Source organism: Triturus cristatus, chromosome 12 (assembly GCF_964204655.1).
Source record: "Triturus cristatus chromosome 12, aTriCri1.1, whole genome shotgun sequence".
Classification (NCBI taxonomy): domain Eukaryota; kingdom Metazoa; phylum Chordata; class Amphibia; order Caudata; family Salamandridae; genus Triturus; species Triturus cristatus.
Genome location: NC_140595.1, coordinates 2,128,325 through 2,152,904, shown reverse-complemented (window position 1 = coordinate 2,152,904; position 24,580 = coordinate 2,128,325). Strand labels below are relative to the sequence as shown.

At 52.2% G+C, this 24,580-nt stretch overlaps 1 protein-coding gene across 10 annotated transcripts in view; it reads right to left on the bottom strand.

Annotated features, from left to right (window-relative positions):
• LOC146772124 (CTD small phosphatase-like protein 3) overlaps positions 1 to 21,566 on the bottom strand; it is a 95,017-nt gene extending 73,451 nt beyond the window's left edge. Inside the window, exon 1 of one of the 10 annotated variants that reach the window (XM_085637529.1) lies at positions 21,457 to 21,566. The gene's annotated coding sequence lies outside the window, so the exon portion shown is untranslated. The other 9 variants (XM_085637532.1, XM_085637533.1, XM_085637534.1 and 6 more) reach the window with 9 other exon arrangements.
• Between the last annotated feature and the right edge of the window lie 3,014 nt (positions 21,567 to 24,580).

Genomic DNA, 24,580 nt, shown 5'->3' with positions numbered 1-24,580 from the left:
CTGCAGGCAGCCGGCTGCCGCTGGATCGGCAGGCGGCCTGCAGGCAGCCGGCTGCCGCTGGATCGGCAGGCGGCCTGCAGGCAGCCGGCTGCCGCTGGATCGGCAGGCGGCCTGCAGGCAGCCGGCTGCCGCTGGATCGGCAGGCGGCCTGCAGGCAGCCGGCTGCCGCTGGATCGGCAGGCGGCCTGCAGGCAGCCGGCTGCCGCTGGATCGGCAGGCGGCCTGCAGGCAGCCGGCTGCCGCTGGATCGGCAGACGGCCTGCAGGCAGCCGGCTGCCGCTGGATAGGCAGACGGCCTGCAGGCAGCCGGCTGCCGCTGGATAGGCAGACGGCCTGCAGGCAGCCGGCTGCCGCTGGATAGGCAGACGGCCTGCAGGCAGCCGGCTGCCGCTGGATAGGCAGGCGGCCTGCAGCCAGGCGACTGCCGCAGGATAGGCAGGCGGTCTGCAGGCAACCTGCCGCTGGATAGGCAGACTGTCTGCAGGCAGCCAACCGCCGCTGGATACGCAGATGGAATGCAGGCAGCCGACCGCCGCTGGATAGGCAGAAGGAATGCAGGCAGCCGACCGCCGCTGGATAGGCAGAAGGAATGCAGGCAGCTGACCGCCGCTGGATAGGCAGATGCAATGCAGGCAGCCGACTGCTGGATAGGCAGACAGAATGCAGGCAGGCGACTGCCACTGGATAGGCAGGCAGTCTGCAGGCAGGCAACTGCCGCTGGATAGGCAGACGGCTGCCGCTGGATAGGCAAACAGAATGCAGGCAGCGACCGCCGCTGGATAGGCAGACGGAATGCAGGCAGCAACCACCGCTGGATAGGCAAACGCAATGCAGGCAGCCGGCTGCTGGATAGGCAGAAGGAATGCAGGCAGCCCGCCGCTGGATAGGCAGATGGAATGCAGGCAGCCAGCTGCTGGATAGGCAGATGGAATGCAGGCAGCCAGCTGCTGGATAGGCAGATGGAATGCAGGCAGCCAGCTGCTGGATAGGCAGATGGAATGCAGGCAGCCAGCTGCTGGATAGGCACATGGAATGCAGGCAGCCGGCTGCTGGATAGGCACATGGAATGCAGGCAGCCGGCTGCTGGATAGGCACATGGAATGCAGGCAGCCGGCTGCTGGATAGGCACATGGAATGCAGGCAGCCGGCTGCTGGATAGGCACATGGAATGCAGGCAGCCGGCTGCTGGATAGGCAGACGGAATGCAGGTAGGTGACTGCCGCTGGATTGGCAGGCGGTCTGCAGGCAACCCACCGCTGGATAGGCAGACGGTCTGCAGGCAGCCGACCGCCGCTGAATAGGCAGATGGAATGCAGGCAGCGACCGCCGCTGGATAGGCAGAAGTAATGCAGGCAGCGACCGCCACTGAATAGGCAGATGGTCTGCATGCAGCCGACCGCCGCTGGATAGGCAGATGGTCTACATGCAGCCAACCACAGCTGGATAGGCAGACGGAATGCAGGCAGCCGACCGCCGCTGGATAGGAAGATGGTCTACATGCAGCCGACCACAGCTGGATACGCAGACTGAATGCAGGCAGCCGACCGCCGCTGGATAGGCAGATGGTCTACATGCAGCCGACCACAGCTGGCTAGGCAGACGGAATGCAGGCAGCCGACTGCTGCATAGGCAGACGGAATGCAGGCAGGCGACTGCCGCTGGATAGGTAGGCGCTCTGCAGGCAGCCGGCTTCTGCTGGATAGGCAGACGGAATGCAGGCAGCGACCGCCGCTGGATAGGCAGAAGGAATGCAGGCATCGACCGCCGCTGGATAGGCAGAAGGAATGCAGGCATCGACCGCCGCTGGATAGGCAGAAGGAATGCAGGCAGCGACCGCCGCTGGATAGGCAGAAGGAATGCAGGCAGCCGGACGCTGGATTTGCAGTCTGCAGGCAGCTAGCTGCTATGGATACAAAGTCTGCTGAAAGCCAATCACTAGATACAAAGTCTGCAGGAAGTGGTTTGCTGCATACAATGCCCAAAGTCAGTTGAGGGCTGCATACAAAGTCTGCAGGCAGCTGTTCGCTGGAAACAAAGTCAGCAACCAGTCAATCCACACATACAAAGTGCCATCCAATCACTGGATACAAAGTCTGTTGGCAGTCGATTGCTGGATGCAAAGTCAACAGGCAAACGCAATGCAGGCAGCTGGCTGCTGGATAGGCCGAAGGAATGCAGGTAGGTGACTGCCGCTGGCTTGGCAGGCGGTCTGCAGGCAACCCACCGCTGGATAGGCAGACGGTCTGCAGGCAGCCGACCGCCGCTGGATAGGCAGATGGAATGCAGGCAGCGACCGTCGCTGGATAGGCAGAAGTAATGCAGGCAGCGACCGCCACTGAATAGGCAGATGGTCTACATGCAGCGGTCCACCCCTGGATAGGCAGACTGAATGCAGGCAGCCGACCGCCGCTGGATAGGCAGATGGTCTACATGCAGCCGACCACAGCTGGATAGGCAGACGGAATGCAGGCAGCCGACTGCTGCATAGGCAGACGGAATGCAGGCAGGCGACTGCCGCTGGAAAGGCAGGCTGTCTGCAGGCATCGACTGCCGCTGGATAGGCAGAAGGAATGCAGGCAGCCGGACGCTGGATATCCAGTCTGCAGGCAGCTAGCCGCTATGGATACAAAGTCTGCTGAAAGCCAATCACTGGATACAAAGTCTGCAGGAAGTTGTTTGCTGCATACAATGCCCGAAGTCAGTTGAGGGCTGCATACAAAGTCTGCAGGCAGCTGTTCGCTGGAAACAAAGTCAGCAACCAGTCAATCCACACATACAAAGTGCCATCCAATCACTGGATACAAAGTCTGTTGGCAGTCGATTGCTGGATGCAAAGTCTACAGGCAGTCAGTCTACAGGTACAAACCTTTCAGGAGTCTTGTCACTGGATGTACAATTTACAGATGACGTCCCTGAACGCAGACCATCTGCACACACCGGTTATCAGCAGATATTCACGGATGCGGCAGTGGATTAATAAACAATTCAATCTGCCAGCAGCACACCACTGGATGTGCACTGCGTTCAGGCAGCACACCACTGGATGTTGACTGCGTGCATTGAGGATGTGCACTGCGTTCAGGCAGCACACCACTGGATGTTGACTGCGTGCATTGAGGATGTGCACTGCGTGCAGGCAGCACACCACTGGACGTGCACTGCGTGCAGGCAGCACGCCACTGGACGTGCTCTGCGTGCAGGTAGCACACCACTGGACGTGCACTGCGTGCAGGTAGCACACCACTGGACGTGCACTGCGTGCAGGCAGCACACCACTGGATGTAGACTGCGTGCATTGTGGATGTGTCCAATGCGTGCAGGTAACCCACCACCGGATGTGCAATGCATGCAGGCAGCACACCACTGGATGTGCACTACGTGCAGTCAGCACACCACTGGATGTTGCACTGCGTGCATTGTGGATGTGCACTGTGTGCAAACAGCACACTGCTGGATGTGCACTGCGTGCAGTGTGGATGTGCACTACATGCAGGTAACCAACTACTGCAGTGTGGATGTGCACTGTGTGCAGGCAGCACATCACGTGCTGGCTGCACTGCGTGCACATCCAACCACTGGATGTGCACTGTCGCGGTGTACTGCGTGCAGGCAGCACACCACTAGACGTGCACTGCGTGTAGGCAACGATACTACTGGATACGAAAGGTCTGCACCCATACCCGGTCAGACAGCACCACCCAGCGGTAGTAGAACACAGTGCTAGTTCACTGACATCTGCGATGCACAATGCTTTTCCCATACCCGATCCCACAGCGCCACCTGGTGGCAAACAACTATAATAGAGACTAGAGATTCTAAAATGCACGCCATTAATCAAGCGAGAATGGCAGCAAGTCGCACAGTGTGTGTGTGTGCCCCAACAACAGGGGGTGGGGGGTGGGGGGGGGGGGGGGTGCTGGTACATCAGAAAAGACAGTTATTTATATGCCAACAATTCACCAGACACTCTCAATGTAGTGCCTCCCTGTAGAGCTACTCTGCCCCCTGCCACGGATTCTCTGTTCACTGGCAGACTGTCATCTTCTCTCCTGCGCTCTACCAGGCTCCCAGCTCCCCTCCTGCCCGCGGGGAGACTCCCAGCTCCCCTCCTGCCCGCGGGCAGACTCCCAGCTCCTCTCCTGCTTGCAGGCATACTCCCAGCTCCCCTCCTGGCCGCGGGCAGAATCCCAGCTCCTCTCCTGCCCGCGGGCAGACTCCCAGCTCCCCTCCTGCCCGCGGGCAGACTCCCAGCTCCCCTCCTGCCCGCGGGCAGACTCCCAGCTCCCCTCCATCCCGCGGGCAGACTCCCAGCTCCCCTCCTGACCCGGGCAGACTCCCAGCTCCTCTCCTGCCCACGGGCAGACTCCCAGCTCCCCTCCTGCCCGCGGGCAGACTCCCAGCTCCCCTCCTGCCCGCGGGCAGACTCCCAGCTCCCCTCCTGCCCGCGGGCAGACTCCCAGCTCCCCTCCTTACCGCGGGCAGACTCCCAGCTCCCCTCCTGCCCCGGGCTCCTCTCTTTCCCATGGGCAGGCTCTCTCCTCCCCTCCCCCGATGACCAGCCTTCTGTGCCCAGTGATAACAGTCCACGAGGGGAGTGGCAGGGAGGGGCAGAGCATGGGGTGCGGGGTTGGAGCGGGGAGCACGCGGGTCTCACTGAGACGCTCGGAAGAGTCACCCGAGTGGGACTCTTCATTTGCACATTTCTAAGGAGTCATTTAGTCAAAGAAAGTTTCACAGCGCTGAATATTTTACTTACACTTTGAGCTATGCACTTACAGCCCAGTGCGGTGAAATGTGGCCCGGGTCATTTAAACTCTGCTGTGTTAAAACATGGATCAGCTCAGCAGACTCCCGATAGGTTAAAAGGAGGGTCAGCTCAGCACACTCCAGATATGTTAAAATGTGGATCAGCTGAACACACTTCTTTTATGTTAAAATACGGATCAACTCGGCACACTCCAGATATGTTAAAATGTAGCACCTCCGAGATGTGGCTCCTGTCAGAGCGGTTGAGATTTCACAGGTGTCCTTACCTGTGGGTGTCGGGGGTCCGATGACCACTGTGAGGTGCAACACTTCCATAGTGTTCACAGATATCCGTATACGACCAAATATACAGATGGCCTGAATGAGGTCTATTCGTGAAAAGTTTACAAACGGCAAGCCCATAAGGAGAGCCAAGCCAAACCAGGGTTGAGACTTGGCCCCAATGGCCCGTGTACGAGCCGAGCCTAACCAGGGTTGAGACTTGGCCCCAATGGCCCGTGTACGAGCCGAGCCTAACCAGGGTTGAGACTTGGTCCCAAGAGCCCGTGTACGAGCCGAGCCTAACCAGGGTTGAGACTTGGTCCCAAGAGCCCGAGTACGAGCCGAGCCTAACCAGGGTTGAGACTTGGCCCCAAGAGCCCGTGTACGAGCCGAGCCTAACCAGGGTTGAGACTTGGTCCCAAGAGCCCGTGTACGAGCCGAGCCTAACCAGGGTTGAGACTTGGTCCCAAGAGCCCGTGTACGAGCCGAGCCTAACCAGGGTTGAGACTTGGTCCCAAGAGCCCGTGTACGAGCCGAGCCTAACCAGGGTTGAGACTTGGCCCCAAGAGCCCGTGTACGAGTCGAGCCTAACCAGGGTTGAGACTTGGCCCCAAGAGCCCGTGTACGAGTCGAGCCTAACCAGGGTTGAGACTTGGTCCCAAGAGCCCGTGTACGAGCCGAGCCTAACCAGGGTTGAGACTTGGCCCCAAGAGCCCGTGTACGAGCCGAGCCTAACCCCGGGTTGAGACTTGGCCCCAAGAGCCCGTGTACGAGCCGAGCCTAACCAGGGTTGAGACTTGGTCCCAAGAGCCTGTGTACGAGCCGAGCCTAACCAGGGTTGAGACTTGGTCCCAAGAGCCCGAGTACGAGCCGAGCCTAACCAGGGTTGAGACTTGGCCCCAAGAGCCCGTGTACGAGCCGAGCCTAACCATGGTTGAGACTTGGTCCCAAGAGCCCGTGTACGAGCCGAGCCTAACCAGGGTTGAGACCTGGTCCCAAGAGCCCGTGTACGAGCCGAGCCTAACCAGGGTTGTGACTTGGCCCCAAGAGCCCGTGTACCAGCCGAGCGAAGCCGAACCAGGGTTGTGACTTGGCCCCAAGAGCCCATGTATGGGCCGAGCCAAACCAGGGTTGTTACTTAGCCCCAAGGGCCCGTGTACGAGCCGAGCGAAACCAGGGTTGAGACTTGGCCCCAATGGCCCGTGTACGAGCCGAGCCTAACCAGGGTTGAGACTTGGTCCCAAGAGCCCGGGGGCCTGTCTTTGCTGGGTATGCGGACAGGAGGGCTGGGCCCCGGGGGCCTGTCTTTGCTGGGTAGGAGGACAGGAGGGCTGGGCCCCGGGGGCCTGTCTTCCCTGGGTATGCGGACAGGAGGGCTGGGCCCCGGGGGCCTGTCTTTGCTGGGTAGGAGGACAGGAGGGCTGGGCCCTGGGGGCCTGTCTTTGCTCGGTATGAGGACAGGAGGGCTGGGCCCCGGGGGCCTGTCTTTGCTGGGTAGGAGGACAGGAGGGCTGGGCCCCGGGGGCCTGTCTTCCCTGGGTAGGAGGAAAGGAGGGCTGGGCCCCGGGGGCCTGTCTTCCCTGGGTATGAGGACAGGAGGGCTGGGCCCCGGGGGCCTGTCTTCCCTGGGTATGAGGACAGGAGGGCTGGGCCCCGGGGGCCTGTCTTCACTCGGTATGAGGACAGGAGGGCTGGGCCCCGGGGGCCTGTCTTCACTCGGTATGAGGACAGGAGGGCTGGGCCCCGGGGGCCTGTCTTCACTCGGTATGAGGACAGGAGGGCTGGGCCCCAGGGGCCGGTCTTCGCTGGTTATATGGGACAGGAGGGCTTGGCCCCAGGGGCCTGTCTTCGCTGATTATATGGGACAGGAGGGCTGGGCCCCAGGGGCCTGTCTTCACTGGTTATATGGGACAGGAGGGCATGGACCCAGGGGCCTGTCTTCCCTGGGTATGAGGACAGGAGGGCTTAGCCCCGGGGGCCTGTCTTCGCTGGTTATATGGGACAGGAGGGCATGGACCCAGGGGCCTGTCTTTGCTCGGTATGAGGACAGGAGGGCTGGGCCCCGGGGGCCTGTCTTTGCTCGGTATGAGGACAGGAGGGCTGGGCCCCGGGGGCCTGTCTTTGCTGGGTATGCGTACAACAACATCAACTGTTGCATGGCTTAACACTTATAAGGTCCCAAAGGCAAGACCTATTTGATATGCCAATGCTTATTTTTTTAGGCATGTGTGCTGTAGATACACATGTTTTGCATACTCCTGCCATCTAGTGTTGGGTCCGGGTGTTTGCAAGTTGTTTACCTTTGAAGAAGTCTTTTCCAGTCACGAGGTAAGGTGACTCCTCCATTCGGTGATACTGTGCATGGGCATCGACTCCATTGTTAGATTGTTTTCTTTCCGCCATCAGGTTCAGACTTGGTTTGTGGTACTCCAGTTCAAGACCATTCTTAGGGATCCCTTCAGTGCGCAGTCCACTGTACCCACATCAGTATTGTTTTGAACGAGTTTCCCATACTACGCGAGTCGAAAATCTGAAAATGTTCCTAGTTAGATTGGGAAAATCCCAACCACGGCTTTCAGGCCTAGCCTGTTTCCATTAACTTTTACTCAAGGAAAACATTGATTAACCCGCCGATGGAATGGACTCCATTCCAGTTCTGCCCTTGGTGCCACTCTAAATACCCGTGCACCGACTATCACAAGGTCTGTAATCTGTGCCTCTCTCCTCAGCACAAGGAAAAAGACTGACACCTATTTATTTAGATCTAAAAAGACCCTGTGTGACCGTCAGGCTTGACAAAAAGAAATGCAGCGGCAGACACCCCCGATATCTTTGGACAAGATATTGAACAAGAAGAAATGGAAGCGTCCGCAGCAGAAGAGGCCTTCTCCATCCAGGACTCCTATTCCAAACTGGAGATCGAGCTGGAGTCCCAGGATGTTCCAGCCGGTCAAGGTGCCGTGATTACCAAAATCCCCTTGCCCACAAAACCCTCTTCCACCAAGCAAAAGGCTTCCGGACCACCACTGCCATGGAACGGTACAAGGGTAATTATTTCCCATTTGGTTTTGTTGCTAGATTTATGGAGCATCTTGATTAAATGCTGCCTAATCTCCAAAATAAATGAAATGAGTTTACCTAATAAGTAAGTGCATTTTCACTGTCACTGGGGACGTTATCAATGACAAGTTGTTTTCCATACACGCCCAAAACTTCTCTTGGGCTGATACTTGGATATTAGTTTTTTCAGCAATTTACATGAATTCGTCCCTCTCTAGAATTTCCTACACACAACCCCTGGGTCGGCTTTATTTTGTTTGCCATATATTGATGACAGCGATAGATTCACCGCTTCTTTTAAAATATTATGGTTTTCTGAATAGGTTAGCCCTGGATAAGGCTGGTTAGGCCATTTATGAATTTGATGTACATATTGTTCACTGTCCTCCCTCTCTCACTAACCTTCACTTTCGCACGCTGCTGCACTTCTCCCTTCCTCCCTCCCCTTTGGGGCACCTCTTCAGAATTTTATTGGCAAATGTGCTGCTTTTGAACATGAAAATACATGTTCAACATGAAATATGTATAACATGAAATAATATAGATTGCAATTGATTTAAAGGTGATGTTCATGTTATAATTATATTAAATATATATTATACAGTTATAACTCCCTTCTCGTACCGTACTTTACCCAGGTCCTAGTGACGTGTCTGGGTTACCCCCATTGTTTTGTAACATCCGGCCCTGGTAGGCACCAAGGCTCTGTTTTGAAAGCTCCCCCCCCACCCCACTCTGGCTCAGCACCAAAATCGTAAGTCAATCCTTCCCGCTCAATTTGAGACACCACACCTTTGGCCTCTAAAACTTTGCTTCTGAAGTACAAAAAGGACAAATCCGGCTTGGTATCGAAAATTTCGGCACCGAAAAAAAAGAAGATGGTCCTCAAAAGCCTCTGGAGACCATTCTGGAAACTGTGCAAGAAAAGCTGGATCCAGAACAAAAGAAAATGTATATTAATCTAGACACTGGAAATATTTCAACAAAACCTGTGATACCATCATCCTCCAAAAGGAAGATTCCCATCTCACAAGACACAGGATATAAAATTCCTTTAAAAAGGAGAAAGGACATGGCTACTAGCCCCTTCCACCCCAGTCCTCATTCCCCTCCACCATCTTCACCAGTACCGTTAGTACCAGGTTCGGACCCTCTAGATATGACTCCCACAGGGCTCTCCTCATACAGATCCTGACGTAGAGGCTATGGATGACACTTGTGGCCAATCACCACCAGACCCATGGGGTGATTATAATATCGATCCTCCCACGGACACAGATCCCGATCTATACCCTGCAAACCTTCACATCCCGATGACAACACCTCATACCAGGAGTTAATTTCCAGGGCAGCTACATACCACCGGCTCACTCCACACCAAGAATCTTTAGAAGAAGCTTTTTATTTGAAACTTTGGTGACCACACATAAAACAACACAGTCTTTACCAATCTTAGAAGGCATGATGCGCTATACAGAAGAAATTTTTAAAGACCATGTGCGTGCACGTATCTGATCACCCAGGGTTGATAAAAAATACAAACCCCGCCATCTGACCCAATTTCCATTAGGGGCCAGCTTCAATTAGACTCTTTAATGGAGTCCAATGTTCATAAAAGAGCAAATTCCTAAACCTTAGGCGATGTCCCGCCTCCAGACAAAGAGTCTGAATTAATAGATGCATCAGGCAAAAGAGTGACTGCACAATCAGCCAGTCATTGATGCTTTGCCAATACACAGGGTCTTTTTGCTAGGTATGACCGGGCCCATTCTGACAACATAGAGTAGTTACTCCAATACCTCTCAGAAGAGCATAGGAGAAAAGGGCAGGAGCTAATGCAGGAGGAAAAATAAATTTCCAACTCCTCCATCAGGTGTGTGCTAGACGCAGCCGATACTGCACCAAAGGAGTCAACACCAGTATTCTCCTGAAAAGATGGCTGCGGATCTTTGGGTTCAAACCAGAGATACAACAAACAATACTCATTGTTCCCCCGACAAGGAATATCTTTTTGGCCCTCAAGTGAATAAAACACTAGTAAAGATGGAAAAAAAGACACTGAAGTGGCAAAAATCATGGGAGCACTTCAGTCACCCTCTAACAGAGGCTCAAAGAGTATCTCCACGGATGCCACTGCAGCTTCCTACAAACCTCAAACTCAATCCTCCCCCACTAGAGGCATCTACGAGGCTGGTTAAAGAGGAATATTAAATCAAGAGGTAGAGGTACCCCACACGTACTTCTCCATCTCCTAACAAGCAGTGACTTAATAACAACTCCCCTGGACCATCATACGCCTGTCGGGGGAAGACAGCACCAGTTTCTTCCCATTCGTCAATCAATAACATCAGACAAATGGGTGTTGGACATTATCCAACACTGTTATTGCCTGGAGCCCACCAGCAATCCTCCCAGAATTCCACCTGACATTCACAAACTCTCCGTAGAGCACTAACAAATGCTCAAACAAGAAGTACAAGCTCTTCTAACAAAAGGAGCCATAAAACCAGTTCCAAACAGCACCAAGGGTTCGGGGGTTACTCACTTTACTTCCTAATCCCAAAAAAGGACAGTTCTCTATGGCCAATGCTAGATCTCAGGCCTTTAAATCTATTCATACTATCAGAACACTTCCATCTGGTCATACTTCAACGGGTGCTTCCGCTCTTACAGCAAGGCTCTTTATGTCAACACTGGACTTAAAAGGATGGATACTGTCACAGTCCTATTTACCCAGCACATCGCAAATATCTCAGATTTGTGATAGCAGGAAAGCACTAACAATTCAAAGTACTCCCATTTGGAGTCACTACTCCACCCAGAGTATTCACCAAATTACTAGCCGTGGTAGCAGCTCATCTACGAAGACAACAAATTCATCTCTTGCCATATCTAGACGATTGGCTCATCAAAGCCAAGATACACCATAAGTGTTTACAACACACTCAGAATAACATAAGTCTTCATCAGTTGGGATTCACAGTCAACGCACCAAAATCCCATCTTCAACCCTCACTGCTGCAGCCCCATCTCGGAGCTCTGCTAAACACTCAAACAGATTTAGCCTTTCCCAATGCAGTCAGGAGTCACAATTTTCAAACACGGATACTAGAATTCCACAGCAACCAGTATCTAACAGTAAGAACTTTCATGCAGCTCCTAGGGATGATGGCGTCATGCATTGCCATAGTACCTCATGCAAGACTGAACATGCGTCCTCTATAGTAGTGCTTAACACATCAATGGAATCAATCACAGGGTCAGCTAACAGATCTAGTGTTGGTGGACAGCCACACCCATGGCTCTCTGCAGTGGTGGAACTCACAAAACCTGTCAAAAGGGCGGCCCTTCATCGACCCTGTTCCACAGATCGTGCTCACAGCAGACGCATGCCTCACAGGGTGTGGTGCCCATCTACAACATTGAACAGTTAAGTGTCTGAGACACCAGACACCAAACACTCCACATCAACTACCTAGAGCTTCTAGCTGTTTAGCTAGCACTAAAAGTATTTCTACCTCACCTGAGTGGGAAAGTTATTCTAGTCCGGACAGACAAAATGACCGGTATAGATCATGTACAAAAACAGGGGTTGGGGGGGGAGAGACACACACACTGTGCAGTTATCACACCTCTCTCAGACCATTTGGTGTTGGGCAATACATCACAAAATTAAACTGCTAGTGGAACACCTTCCAGCCGCTAGACAAAGATTTTGCCGACCCCCTCAGCAGGATGTGGCAACAAGTCCACGAGTGGGAACTTTACCCTCCCCCCCAGTTTTCCTCCCTTACTTCCACAAATGGGTTTCCACAAATAGATCTCTTTGCAACAGCAGAGAACTAAAAATGCCAAACCTTCGCCACCAGGTTCCCACACCCTCTATCCAAAGGCAATGCCCTATGGATCAATTGGTTAGGGATACTTGCTTACACTTTTCCGCCTCTCCATCTTCTTCTATTCCTGGTTCGGAAGCTCAGACAGACATCACTCACACTCCCACATGGGCTCGTCAACCTTGGTTCACCACACTCCTAGAACCCTCAGTAGTTCCACACCAGAAGCTTCACCTCAAACCTTCTCACTCAAAACTATGTAGAAATCAGTCTGTAGTGTAGTTCCTATTTCCCTTATAGGCTCTGAGCATTGGAATAATATACACTATAGTTTTCGCATAGGACCAAGGTCAGTATGCTCCGATCGAGTACATTACACTTAATTACTTGTATGTGCCAGCTAACTCAGAGGTCACTAGAAACTTCTCAAATGAACAAGAAGGGATTAGTTTCTGACAACCGCATAAACATGACAACTTTGTTTCCCTTAGAATCGGAACGCGTCTCAGAATCATGGAAACAATAGATAATAGTTTCACTCAGTCAATCGTGCATGCTCAGTTTCTCCAGAGTTACACAGAAATAGATAGATGGGCGTGTCAATAAAAGGGTTTATTGAACAGTCTTGTTTCTCGTGTAAGAGATATGAGCTGTTACAATCGTTAGACAGACAGCAAGATAGAATCCGCACAGCGTAAGCAGTAAGAAAGAATACTGCAATAGCATTGTATTTTGGCTAGGACACATATTTATATATACACACATAAATAACAGTCTAAAAAGTGAATAATCATCTGATGCTTCTAAATAGTCCTACCCCGGTGTACCTAACCTACGTGTAGTGCGAGGTCAAAGTAGGTGCTGTTTTCTATAGTATGGCATATACTAAGTTTAGTATGCCAAGAGTCCCTCTAGGTCGGCTCCATACCTTTAGAATGAGCGAGGTTGGAATCTCTATCCGGGGCTCAAACTCTAACACCTCGCGAAGGGAGTAAGAACACTGGAAGCTGGATTCTCTGCGAGCAGGGATGACAGCGTCTGGTCAGTGCGTCAGGCCGGGATATGGTCTCCTCCGAACTTGCCGTGGCAAACCGTGCAGTCAAGCCGTGCTGAGCTGTGCCGTGGTTTGCCATGGTAAGGGAAGGCATATTTATACCTGGAAGGTGCACAGGAAGGCTAGCATTGACGTAAAGTCGGGCAGAGGAAGACATCATGGATGAACCCCTAAGGAATAGTAGTTCATGCATAATAGAGGAGTTCTTGGAGAAATCAATAATCCTAGCTAGGGAAAGTATCGTTCGGTTTAAGGGTCTGGTTTCTAAGAACTCGTTGTGACGTGGGATGGACGGATGTAGGTGACCATGCCTGTATTTGGTTAGCATGGCTAATGCCTAAATAAGGGCTGGGATTCAATGCCTAAATAAGGGCAAAGCGATTTGTGCCTATATAAGGACATGATTCAGGGAAACCTATATACGGGTATCTAAATCGAAACACAACAAGACATCCAAACCCCAAGGAGCTCAGCCTAGGGATTTGGTTGCTGAAGTCAGAGTTTGGATACCTAAATCTTCCATCAGATTGCATGACAATTCTTAAAAAAGCAAGGAAACCTACCTCTAGAGCATGCTATGCAGCAAATTGGAAAAGGTTTGTTATATATTGTGATAATCTAACACTTGGACCACTAGATGCTTCTGTACAACAAATCATTTGATATCTAATGCGTCTGCAATGCGCTGGCCTTGCATACACATCCATAAGACTACACCTTGCAGCCGCGGCTGCAGATCTACAGAACAGACGGCACTCATCCCTATTCAGAGCACCAGCGAGCAAAGCCTTCATGGAAGGCCTCAAAAGAGGGATTCTTCAAAACTTCCACCTGCATGGAACCTTAATATTGTTCTAACAAGACTTATACGTCCACCTTTTGAACCACTGAACAATTTCCCACCGCAATTCCTTTCTTGGAAGGTGGCTTTCTTGATTGCGATCACTTCACTAAGACGTGTCAGTGAGATTCAGGCATTAACTTTAGAAGAACCTTTCTTCCAACTCCATAAAGACAAAGTGGTTCTTCGCACTAACCCAAAGTTCCTTCCAAAAGTAGTCGCGGCTTTTAATACTAACCAATCGGTTGAGTTACCTGTGTTCTTCCCTCAACCTGATTCTGTAGCAGAAAGAGCTTAACTTACATTAAATGTCAAAGGAGCATTATTGTATTACATTGATAAAACAAAAGATTTTTGCAAAACAACTTTTTGTTGCCTTTGCTCCACCTCATAAAGGGAAACCTATCAATAAATCTGGTATTTCTAGATGGATTGTTAAATGTATCTAAACATGCTATATCAAAGCCAAAAGAACGTTGTCTATACCTCCTAGAGCACATTCTACTCATAAAATAGAACATCTGTGGCTTTTTAGGTAACATTCCCATAGCCGAAATATGTAAGGCAGCTACATTGTCCACACCACACACATTACCAAACACTTGTCTGGATGTATTAGCACGCCAACAAGCTAATGTAGGACAGACAGTGCTATGAACACTTTTTCAGACAACTGCAACGCCCACCGGCTAGCCACCGCTTTGAGAGAGTATTGTAATACGGACTATCTAAAGCATGTGTATCTACAGCGCACACATGCCTCGAACTGAGCATTTTACTTATCCTGGAAGCATCTGTTCTTCGCATGTAGGGCTGTATATTCAAATTGCAGTTATTATTAACATTGTACAGGCATGCACATGTCTGTACTACACTTACTCCATTCTCACCCTCTTGCCGGAATACAATTTAACAATGGAGTCGATTCCCATGCACACTATCACCGAAAGGAGGAGTCACCTTACCGCGTGACTGGAAAATACTTTTTTGAAGAAAAACAACATGCAAACATCCGGACCCAATGCTAGTTGGCAGGAGTATGCAAAGCATGTGAACAGATGCTCAAAGTTAAGTATGGTAATCCTTAATATTTATTTTAAGTTTAATTTTTAAAATAGACATGTTTTGTATTCAGTCCATGCCAAAACTAGAACCTGGTTCCCCAGACGCGATATCGGCAGCTCGGTTTGTTATGCTGCAGGCGCAGTTAAGGCACTTCCCCCAAACCCCGACCCATTAGAGGGTTCCGAGGGTGCCAGTTCTGCACTTCCTCCTCCGGCTTTGGCACACAGCATTTCAGCAGATGTGCGTGAGGTGCACTTCCGCCTCCGGCTTGTTTACTGGAGCGCTCGTCATCGTCGTATTTGGGCGTGAGCTCCACGGTTTGCCTCCGCTGGCGCAGGAGTGGTTTGGCACATTAAATATATTCACTCCAGTGCAAATAGTAACATAGAACATTCAAAAAAAAGAAAAAAAGAAATTGTCATTTTAAATGCTAAGAGCTCGAACTTTCACAAATGCGAGACCGATTGCAAACATTCCAGCAGTTTTAGACCCTAGCTTTTTTTTTTTTATATATATTATTATTAGTCAGCTGGCATGCGCAATGGATGCGCTTTAAATAACAGACTCCCCCCAATTGTCTGCAAGTAATATGCCAGGGAGCTCGGTTGCTCCTCTCTGCAGCTTGCCTGCCTCCGGTAATTGTGAGACTGCGGCGGGAGCCGGTGCCGGCGGCTGGAGACGAGTCGAATCTCCCAGTGTCGCGGGCAAGTAGTCCATAGACCGTATAGATTGCCAGATGGATTTAATAAATTAATATTTATCTACGTTCTGCTTTAATGCACAGTTGTTGAATAATTTATTACAAATCCCCAACATGCATGCTGTTTCTCATATTTTCCTCATCTACACTTAATACATTTAAAGTTCTTCATCCGGTTCGCTTTACATGTAAACCTCCTCACCCATAGCTTACAACGCCAATAGCATCAACTCACAAAAATGTGAGGCCTCTTGCATTGCAGATTTTTGTTAGACTTGTTAACAGTGCTTGGGCATTGGTTACACCCCATTAGTATGAGTTTCCGCAGACCAGAAACCAGCGCACCTCACGCAGACAGGAAACCAGCGCACCTTACAGTGTGCCTTACGCAGACAAGAAACCAGCGTGTCTTATACAGACAGTGTGCCTATGCAGGCAAGAAACAGAGACGGACCAGTCTTCCAGGGCACCTTGGCCAAGGTCCAGCACTCTACTCAGCATGCAGATCCAGAACCACAGCGAATGCCACCTTGTACAGCGCAACCATTCAGAAGTGGCTAGAAGTTACAAAGCACTCTTGGAGGCAGTCACAGCTGCACCAATCCGAACACAGCCCTTCCAGTCCCTCATTGGACACTTCCAAGGCCATCAATCACTTCTTCCCCGAGAAGATCAACAATATCAGACCACAGATACCCATGCTACCTCCCACCCCTCTTCCCCTAGGTGCAGCCCTTCAACCCCTCCTGTCGGATGAACTCGCCAATATCCTGAACTCGAGCAGGGCCACCTCATAAGAAGACCTTTGGTTGGTTCTGTGGTACTTCATGCATGCATGGACTCATTGTATGGATTCTCCTGCTTGAAGAACCTAGGTTCTGTGTGCGCGGACTTCCAATCAACCGCATCATGCATGTGAACCATGCTTCTATGCTTGCAGACCAGTAAAGCCACCTCACGCAGGTGAGCAAAGCTTCTATCCCTCCTGACTGCATCATGCTGGTGAAACAAGCTTCAAAGCTTGCATACTAGTTATAAGCCACCTCCTGTTTGCAGAACCCCAGACTAGCAGATCCCCAGACTAGTTATAAACCACCTCCTGTGTGCAGAATCCAAGACTAGTTATAAGCCACCTCCTGTGTGCAGAACCGCAGACTAGTTATAAAGCACCTCCTGTGGGCAGAACCCAAGACTAGTTATAAGCCACCTCCTGTGTGCAGAACCCTAGACTAGTTACAAAGCACCTCCTGTTTGCAGAACCACAGACTAGCAGATCCCCAGACTAGTTATAAAGCACCTCCTGTGTGCAGAACCCACGACTACTTATAAACCACCTCCTATGTGCAGAACCCTAGACTAGTTACAAAGCACCTCCTGTTTGCAGAACCCCAGACTAGTTATAAAGCACCTCCTATATGCAGAATCCCAGACTAGTTATAAAGCACCCCCTGTGTACAGAGCCCCAGACTAGTTATAAGCCACCTCCTGTGTGCAGAACCGCAGACTAGTTATAAGCCACCTCCTGTGTGCAGGACCCAAGACTAGTTATAAGCCACCTCCTGTGTGCAGAACCCTAGACTAGTTACAAAGCACCTCCTGTTTGCAGAACCACAGACTAGCAGATCCCCAGACTAGTTATAAAGCACCTCCTGTGTGCAGAACCCACAACTACTTATAAACCACCTCCTATGTGCAGAACCCTAGACTAGTTACAAAGCACCTCCTGTTTGCAGAACCCCAGACTAGTTATAAAGCACCCCCTGTGTACAGAGCCCCCGACTAGTTATAAAGCACCTCCTGGGTGCAGAACCCAAGACTAGTTATAAAGCACCTCCTATATGCAGAACCCCAAACTAGTTATGAAGCACCTCCTGTGTGCAGAACCCAAGCCTAGTTATAAAGCACCTCCTGTGTGCAGAACCGCAGACTAGTTATAGTTATAAAGCACCACCTGTGTACAGAGCCCCAGACTAGTTATAAAGCACCTCCTATATGCAGAACCCCAGACTCGTTATAAAGCACCTCCTGTTTGCAGAACCCCAGACTAGTTATAAAGCACCTCCTGTGTGCAGAACCCAAGACTAGTTATAAAGCACCTCCTGTGTGCAGAACCCAAGACTAGTTATAAGCCACCTCCTGTGTGCAGAACCTGAGACTAGTTCTAAAGCACCTCCTGTGTACAGAGCCCCAGACTAGTTATAAAGCACCTATATGCAGAACCCCAGACTAGTTATAAGGCACCTCCTGTGTACAGAGCCCCAGACTAGTTATTAAGCACCTATATGCAGAACCCCAGACTAGTTATAAAGCACCTCCTGTGTATAGAGCCCCCGACTAGTCATAAAGCACCTCCTCTGTACAGAGCCCTAGACTAGTTATAAAGCACCTCTTGTCTGCAGAACCCAAGACTAGTTATAAACCACCTCTTGTGTGCAGAACCCCAGACTAGTTATAAACCACCTCCTATATGCAGAACCCAAGACTAGTTATAAAGCACCCCTTGTATGCAGAATCCTGCTTCTATGCACGCACTAGTTTTAGCACCTCATGCAGGTAAATGGAGCTTATAAGTATAGAAACAAGTTTAAAAACTATTTGTGTAAGTAAAAAAAAATGCTTCTATGCATGTGGACTAGTTATAAGCACTTCTAGGAGGTAAACCCCTGCTTCTATGCATGCAAAGCAGTTATAAGCACTTCGTGTAGGTAGAACCCTTCTTCTATGCATGCAGACTAGTTATAAGGAACTTCCTGTAGGTACAGCTGTGCTTCCATGCTTATAGAGTAGTTATAAGGCATTTCCCATGAGTAAACCGTGAGCTCAGACCGGCTTGCTATGCGGTATTCACCATTCATCAGTAATAAAGCGCCTCAGGCAGGTGGCCCTTCTATGCACCATGATCAGCTATAAAGTGCCACAAGCAGGTCTCCCTTCTTCTATGCACCAATCCCCAATATAGCGCCTAAGGCAGCCCTTCTGTGCACGAAGATCATTTATATAGCGCCTCAAGCAGGCAGCCCTTCTTCTATGCAACAATCACTTATATAGCGCATCAAGCAGGTATCCGTTCTTCTATGCACCAATCACTTATAAAGCGCCTCAAGCAGGTATCCCTTCTTCTATGCGCCAATCACTTATATAGCGCCTCGAGCAGGTATCCCTTCTTCTATGCACCAATCACTTATATAGCGACTGAAGCAGGCAACCCTTCTTCTGTCCACCAAGATCATTTATATAGCGCCTCAAGCAGGAATCCCTTCTATGCACCAATCACGTATATAGCAACTCAAGCAGGCAGCCCTTCTTCTGTCCACCAAGATCACTTGTATAGCGCCTCAAGCCGGTATTCCTTCTATGTACCAATCACGTAAATAGCAACTCAAGCAGGTATCCCTTCTTCTATGCTCCAATCACTTGTATAGCGCCTCAAGCGGGCAGCCCTTCTTCTAGCGCCTCGTACGGTTCGGCTCCTCGAAGCAGATGTTGTCTTTTGAACTTGGCCTCTGCCGGACGCCAGCGCCCCCTCTGGTCACTCCGGTGAACGGAGGCGGATTGGGGAAGTGGCGCTTCGAAGAGGGAAGGAGGCGCCGTTATCTCTTTGTAAACAAACAACCCCCCCTACGGCCGTTGGGGCTCGAGAAATGAGACTGCTCGACGGATGCGACAACTAATGGGGTGACTATTGGGAAATCACAAGTGATCCTACATAAATACAATAGAAATGCACCTTTAATCGTCGCCCCTCCCCCAGCCCGGGGTGCCCCATTAAGCCCTCCGGCGCCCCAGAGGGGTAGAGCTCTCACAGCCGCGGGGCCCTTCACCGGCCTCATGGGGCCGCCACCTGCCCCCTCCCGGGGCAACTACACCCCGCACAAGGGCTGTGCCCTGGGCTGGAAGACTTCACGCCCCTTCCCTGGGCGAGGGGGGGGGGGGGGGGGGGGGGAGCATGCCTCCCACTCACCCCCTGGGATGGACTCTCTTTCACTCACTCACCTCCGTCCGTCTGTCTCTCACTCACACTCTCGGGCTCTGGCAGGAATCACCTGAAGGGGGCGGGGCAGAGATTTAAAGAGCCCGGGGCCGCGGGAGGCAAGGCTCGGTGTCCCGGGTCAGCCTCCCTCGCATCGGGGTCTGTCACTGTCCCCTATCACACCTGCCCCTCTCCCTCACACACCCCTCACACTTACTTCTGTCCCGAGTCTTTTAAGCCTGCTCTTGTTCCTTATTAAAGCCCCTAAACCTGATCCTGTCCCGGGTCAGACCCCTCGTCCCGGCTCCTGCCCCTTAAAAGACTCCCGCACTTCCACTCCTGTCCCAGGTCAGACCCTTCACCCCGGCCCCTTAAAAGACTCCCTCACTTCCACTCCTGTCCCGGGTCAGACCCCTCACCCCGGCCCCTTAAAAGACTCCCTCACTTCCACTCCTGTCCTGGGTCAGACCCCTCACCCCGGCTCCTGTTCCTGCCCCTTAAAAGACTTCCGCACTTCCACTCCTGTCCCGGTCAGACCCCTCACCCCGGTTCCTCCACCTTAAAAGACTCCCTCACTTCCACTCCTGTCCCGGGTCAGACCCCTCACCCCGGCTCCTGCCCCTTAAAAGACTCCCGCACTTCCACTCCTCTCCCAGGTAAGACCCCCCTCACCCCGGCTCCTGCCCCTTAAAAGACTCCCTCACTTCCACTCCTCTCCCAGGTCAGACCCCTCAACCCGGCCCCTTAAAAGACTCCCTCACTTCCACTCCTGTCCCGGGTCAGACCCCTCACCCCGGCTCCTGTCCCTGCCCCTTAAAAGACTTCCGGACTTCCACTCCTGTCCCGGTCAGACCCCTCACCCCGGCTCCTCCCCCTTAAAAGACTCCCTCACTTCCACTCCTGTCCCGGGTCAGAAGCCTCACCCCGGCTCCTCCCCTGCCCCTTAAAATACTCCCTCACTTCCACTCCTGTCCCGGATCAGACCCCTCCTGTTCCGGGTCAGATCAATTTACCCCTCCTCCGGTCCCTTGTCAGACTCCCTCACACCGACTTCTATACCGTGCCAGACCCCCTCACCCCCGCTCCTGTTCCCTCTTAGACTCTACCAACACACACCTACTTCTATCGCAGTTAAGACCACCTCACACCTGCTCTTGTTCCAGGTCAGAGACTCACACCCGATCCTAATCCCGGGTCAGACCCTCCCACCTGCTCCTGTCCCGGGTCAGACCCTCCCACCTGCTCCTGTCCGGGGTCAGACCCCCTCCTGCTCCTGTCCCGGGTCAGACCCTCTCACACCTGCTCCTGTCCCGGGTCAGACCCTCCCACCTGCTCCTGTCCGGGGTCAGACCCCCTCCTGCTCCTGTCCCGGTCAGACCCTCTCACACCTGCTCCTGTCCCGGTCAGACCCTCTCACACCTGCTCCTGTCCCGGGTCAGACCCTCACACCTGCTCCTGTCCCGGGTTAGACCCTCACACCTGCTCCTGTCCCGGGTCAGAGAGACTCACCCGCTCCTGTCCCAGTCAGACCCGCTCACACCTGCTCCTGTCCCGGTCAGACCCGCTCACACCTGCTCCTGTTAAGGGTCAGACCCTCTCACACTCGTTCCTGTCCCGGGTCAGACCCCCGCTCCTGTCCCGGGTCAGACCCCCGCTCTCGTCCCGGGTCAGACCCCCTCCCCCCCCTTCCCAGTCAGACCCTCCCCCCCGGTCAGACCCTCCCCCCCCCCTCTCCCGGTCAGACCCTCCCCCCCCCCCCTCCCGGTCAGACCCTCCCCCCCCCCCCCCCCTCTCCCGGTCAGACCCCCCCCCCGTCAGACCCTCTCAGACCTACTCCTGTCTCCCCCCCCCCCCCCTCTCCCGGTCAGACCCCCCCCCCCCGTCAGACCCTCTCAGACCTACTCCTGTCCAGGGCCAGTGAGACCCTCCGTGCTGTTCTGGTTCCCGACCCACAGAACTGCTCCTGTCCCTGGTCTGGGTGCAGAGGTGCTCTTTGGGGCCCCTCTGCGTCCCGCCCCATGACTCGTCTGGGCTGTCTATGACGTCACCAAAGGGCGATCAGCCCCTCCCCTCGCGGGTGGGGGCCGGGCCCCACCCAGCCCTTGTGAACTGTTCCTGACACCGTGACGTCATGAACGGGAGGGGGGCCCCGGGGGACAGACCATACTCTTCCTCTGTGGGTCAGAGCGCAGACGGGAGGGGCGGGGCTTCCCTGTATAATAAACTCTTCACAGCCCCCCTCCCCCACCCCCCAATAGAGACTGGAGACCCCTGCAGAGAATGTCCCGGGCTAACAGTCCATGCAGAGTGGCATCGTATGTTCTAGATTCTGGTTCCATGCACTGAGGCCTTCTTCTAGAGTGTTATTCAGTGTGTGGTTAGACCATGTGTTCTGTACTGTTGCTCCATGCCCCCTGATATGCCCTTCTAGGCCCTGCCAGCGCCTAGAGACCCTCACAGGTGACAAGGCGCGCTCGACATATCTACTGATTGATTGACTATTGTTCCACGCAGATTGATACTGCGAGAGCTAGACGTGAGTCCCTACCCTGTACTTTATGAGAACATTGGAATGTTGCGAGCTCCATTGAAGACCTGGGGTACCCGGGCTCCTATTGTCCGGTAGAGGCCCGGAGGCCAACATCCAGTGTTGTCCTTCACAGCTGTTGCTGTGAACAAAGGCCTCAGGGAGCCGGAGGGGTCCCTCCTTGAGGCCTTTGTTTTATATCTTAGAACATTCTGCCCTCTAGTGGCAGAATGTTCTATTAGCTTTATAGCCCTCCATAGCTGAGCTATACCGGCATTAAAGCCCCACTCCCTTGTTAAAGGCCCTCTCCTTCCGCTTGGGACTTTAACGCTGGAGCGGTCCTTTAATGGCAGGTGCAGCCCGCTATGGCAGGCTGCGGGCGATGGTAAACCTCTAGCATTGCCGACCTCTAGTCTGTTCCTGTCTGTCCTGTTTGATATTTCTAGCTCTATCCCATGGAATGTTCAACAGAAGCGATGGGATGCGCACCAATATCAGCCCATTCATCCGCACTCGCCCAAGAAATGATCCAAGAGGGCCTGCTCACAGGGCGAGCCTCGCCCGATGCACACGGGTAGCGCTACATACTGTGAGCAGCATCATTTTCACTCCAAGCCCAGTCGCACAGCCAGAATAGCGCATTTGCAAGTTTTCTCCCATTTTATCATTACTTTTGCTTTATGTACTCAATGCTTTGTTCCAGTTTATGTATATGCTTAACCGTCTTAAATCTTCATGCAAGGTATCGTGCAATTTCACCAGCTTCTAATGGCTTGGAGTGAAAATGTCGCTCCTCACAGTATGTAGTTCTATCCCATGCCATGTGACATTGTGTGTTTTACGGTTTTCCAAGCACAAAGGTATTCAGAGCTATACTTATAATTTAAATCTCTTTATTGGTGTTATCAGTAACAACAGAAAAGTAAGAAAATCATAATGCTATATCAGCATTTCAGGGTCCGTTGTCTCCGGGGCACTATGCATTGCGTCAATCCTCAACTCCCCCCTGACCCCCACCTCTCCCATCCCTTTCTGGACCTGGTGACCACAAAAAGAGGGGAAAGGAAAAAGAAACAAGCATTGGCATAGCCAATAGGTCTCGCCTTTGGGACCTTATAAGTGTTTAGCCATGCAACAGTTGCATAACTAAACACTTATAAGGTCCCAAAAGCGAGACCTATTGGCTATGCCAATGCTTGTTTTAACTGCTGCAATCTATTGAAGCCACACGGAGAACATCAAAGCGACAGTGCGGCCGCAAAAGTGATCGTGATCGCGATCAAACATCAAAGCGGCCGTGGGACCGCTAAAGTGAACGTAATCGTGGTAAAGCGCGACGCGCGCGCCTGCGCACATGCACTGTAGCTCTAGGCTGGCCTGGTAGCACTTTTTGGAGCCCTCACAAAATGTCTCGCCAGATCAGCGCATGTGCTGGGTCAGGCGAGACCTAAAAAGAATCTTTGGGCTACCCCTTAGAGGAGCTATCTTAAATTGCGGCCCCTAAGCAGGGGCGGCATGGCCTCGGGCAGTCGCAAGAGGCGTACTTATTAGGGACATGTGAGCTCCTGGAATTCTAATCTCAGTAGGGTCAAAAAGGGGCCCCACAGTTTGGGAAATGATGCACCTTGGTTGGATAAGGAGAGAGTAATGCTTTCCAACCCTATTATGCGCCACAGACAGTGCAACCAGCTTAAGTGTGTGGGAATCTGCCCTGTGCCCCAGTAAGATAAGATGATCTGCAGGGCCACGCCTATCTGTCTGCCCCGCCGTGACCGAAGAGGAAAGGTAAGAGCGTTAGGGAGGCCCAGAAATATATAGGCTGGAAATCTGGGAAGTTCCGTGTCAAAGTGGGTGTCAATGTCCGTAAGTGCCTGGGACCAGTTAGCCTTAAGTTTCGGGCAGTTCCACAAGATATGTAGTAGCGTACCAGGGAGCCCGCATTGGTGCCAGCACTCTGGAGATTTGAACAGGTTATATTTACTCAGTCGGTGGGGTGTATAGTACCAATAGGTGGTGATTTTCATGGCGGTTTCGATACTGGCAATGTTGTGGGCAGTGTGCCGTACCCGATAGAAGATGCCTCTCCACTCCTTTACCGTAAGTTGCCTGCCTATTTCAGTCCCCCAACATATCTGGCTCTTGGATTTGGGGCTCTCTGTAGTTGGACCTATCAGTCAATACAGTTCTGAGACAAGGCATTTGTCAGATGTCTCAGATAGGAGCCAGCGTTCAAAGGGGGTAAGTTGTCACTCAGCTCCGGTGCGGACAGAGGGGTGCATTACCCAGTGGCGGCTCTGTATGTAATGCCATTGCTCTAATTCTTGAAGTGCAAAGTCTTAGCGGAGGGCCTCAAAAGGGAAGGAACCTTCCAGATCGAACAGGTGGCCCACGGACCTGCAGCCCACTTGATTCCAGATTTGGAATGCAGGATCCTATAAGCCCAGATTAAAGTCCAGATTCTTGACTATTGAAGTTAGAGGTGAGGGGAAGGACGTTAAG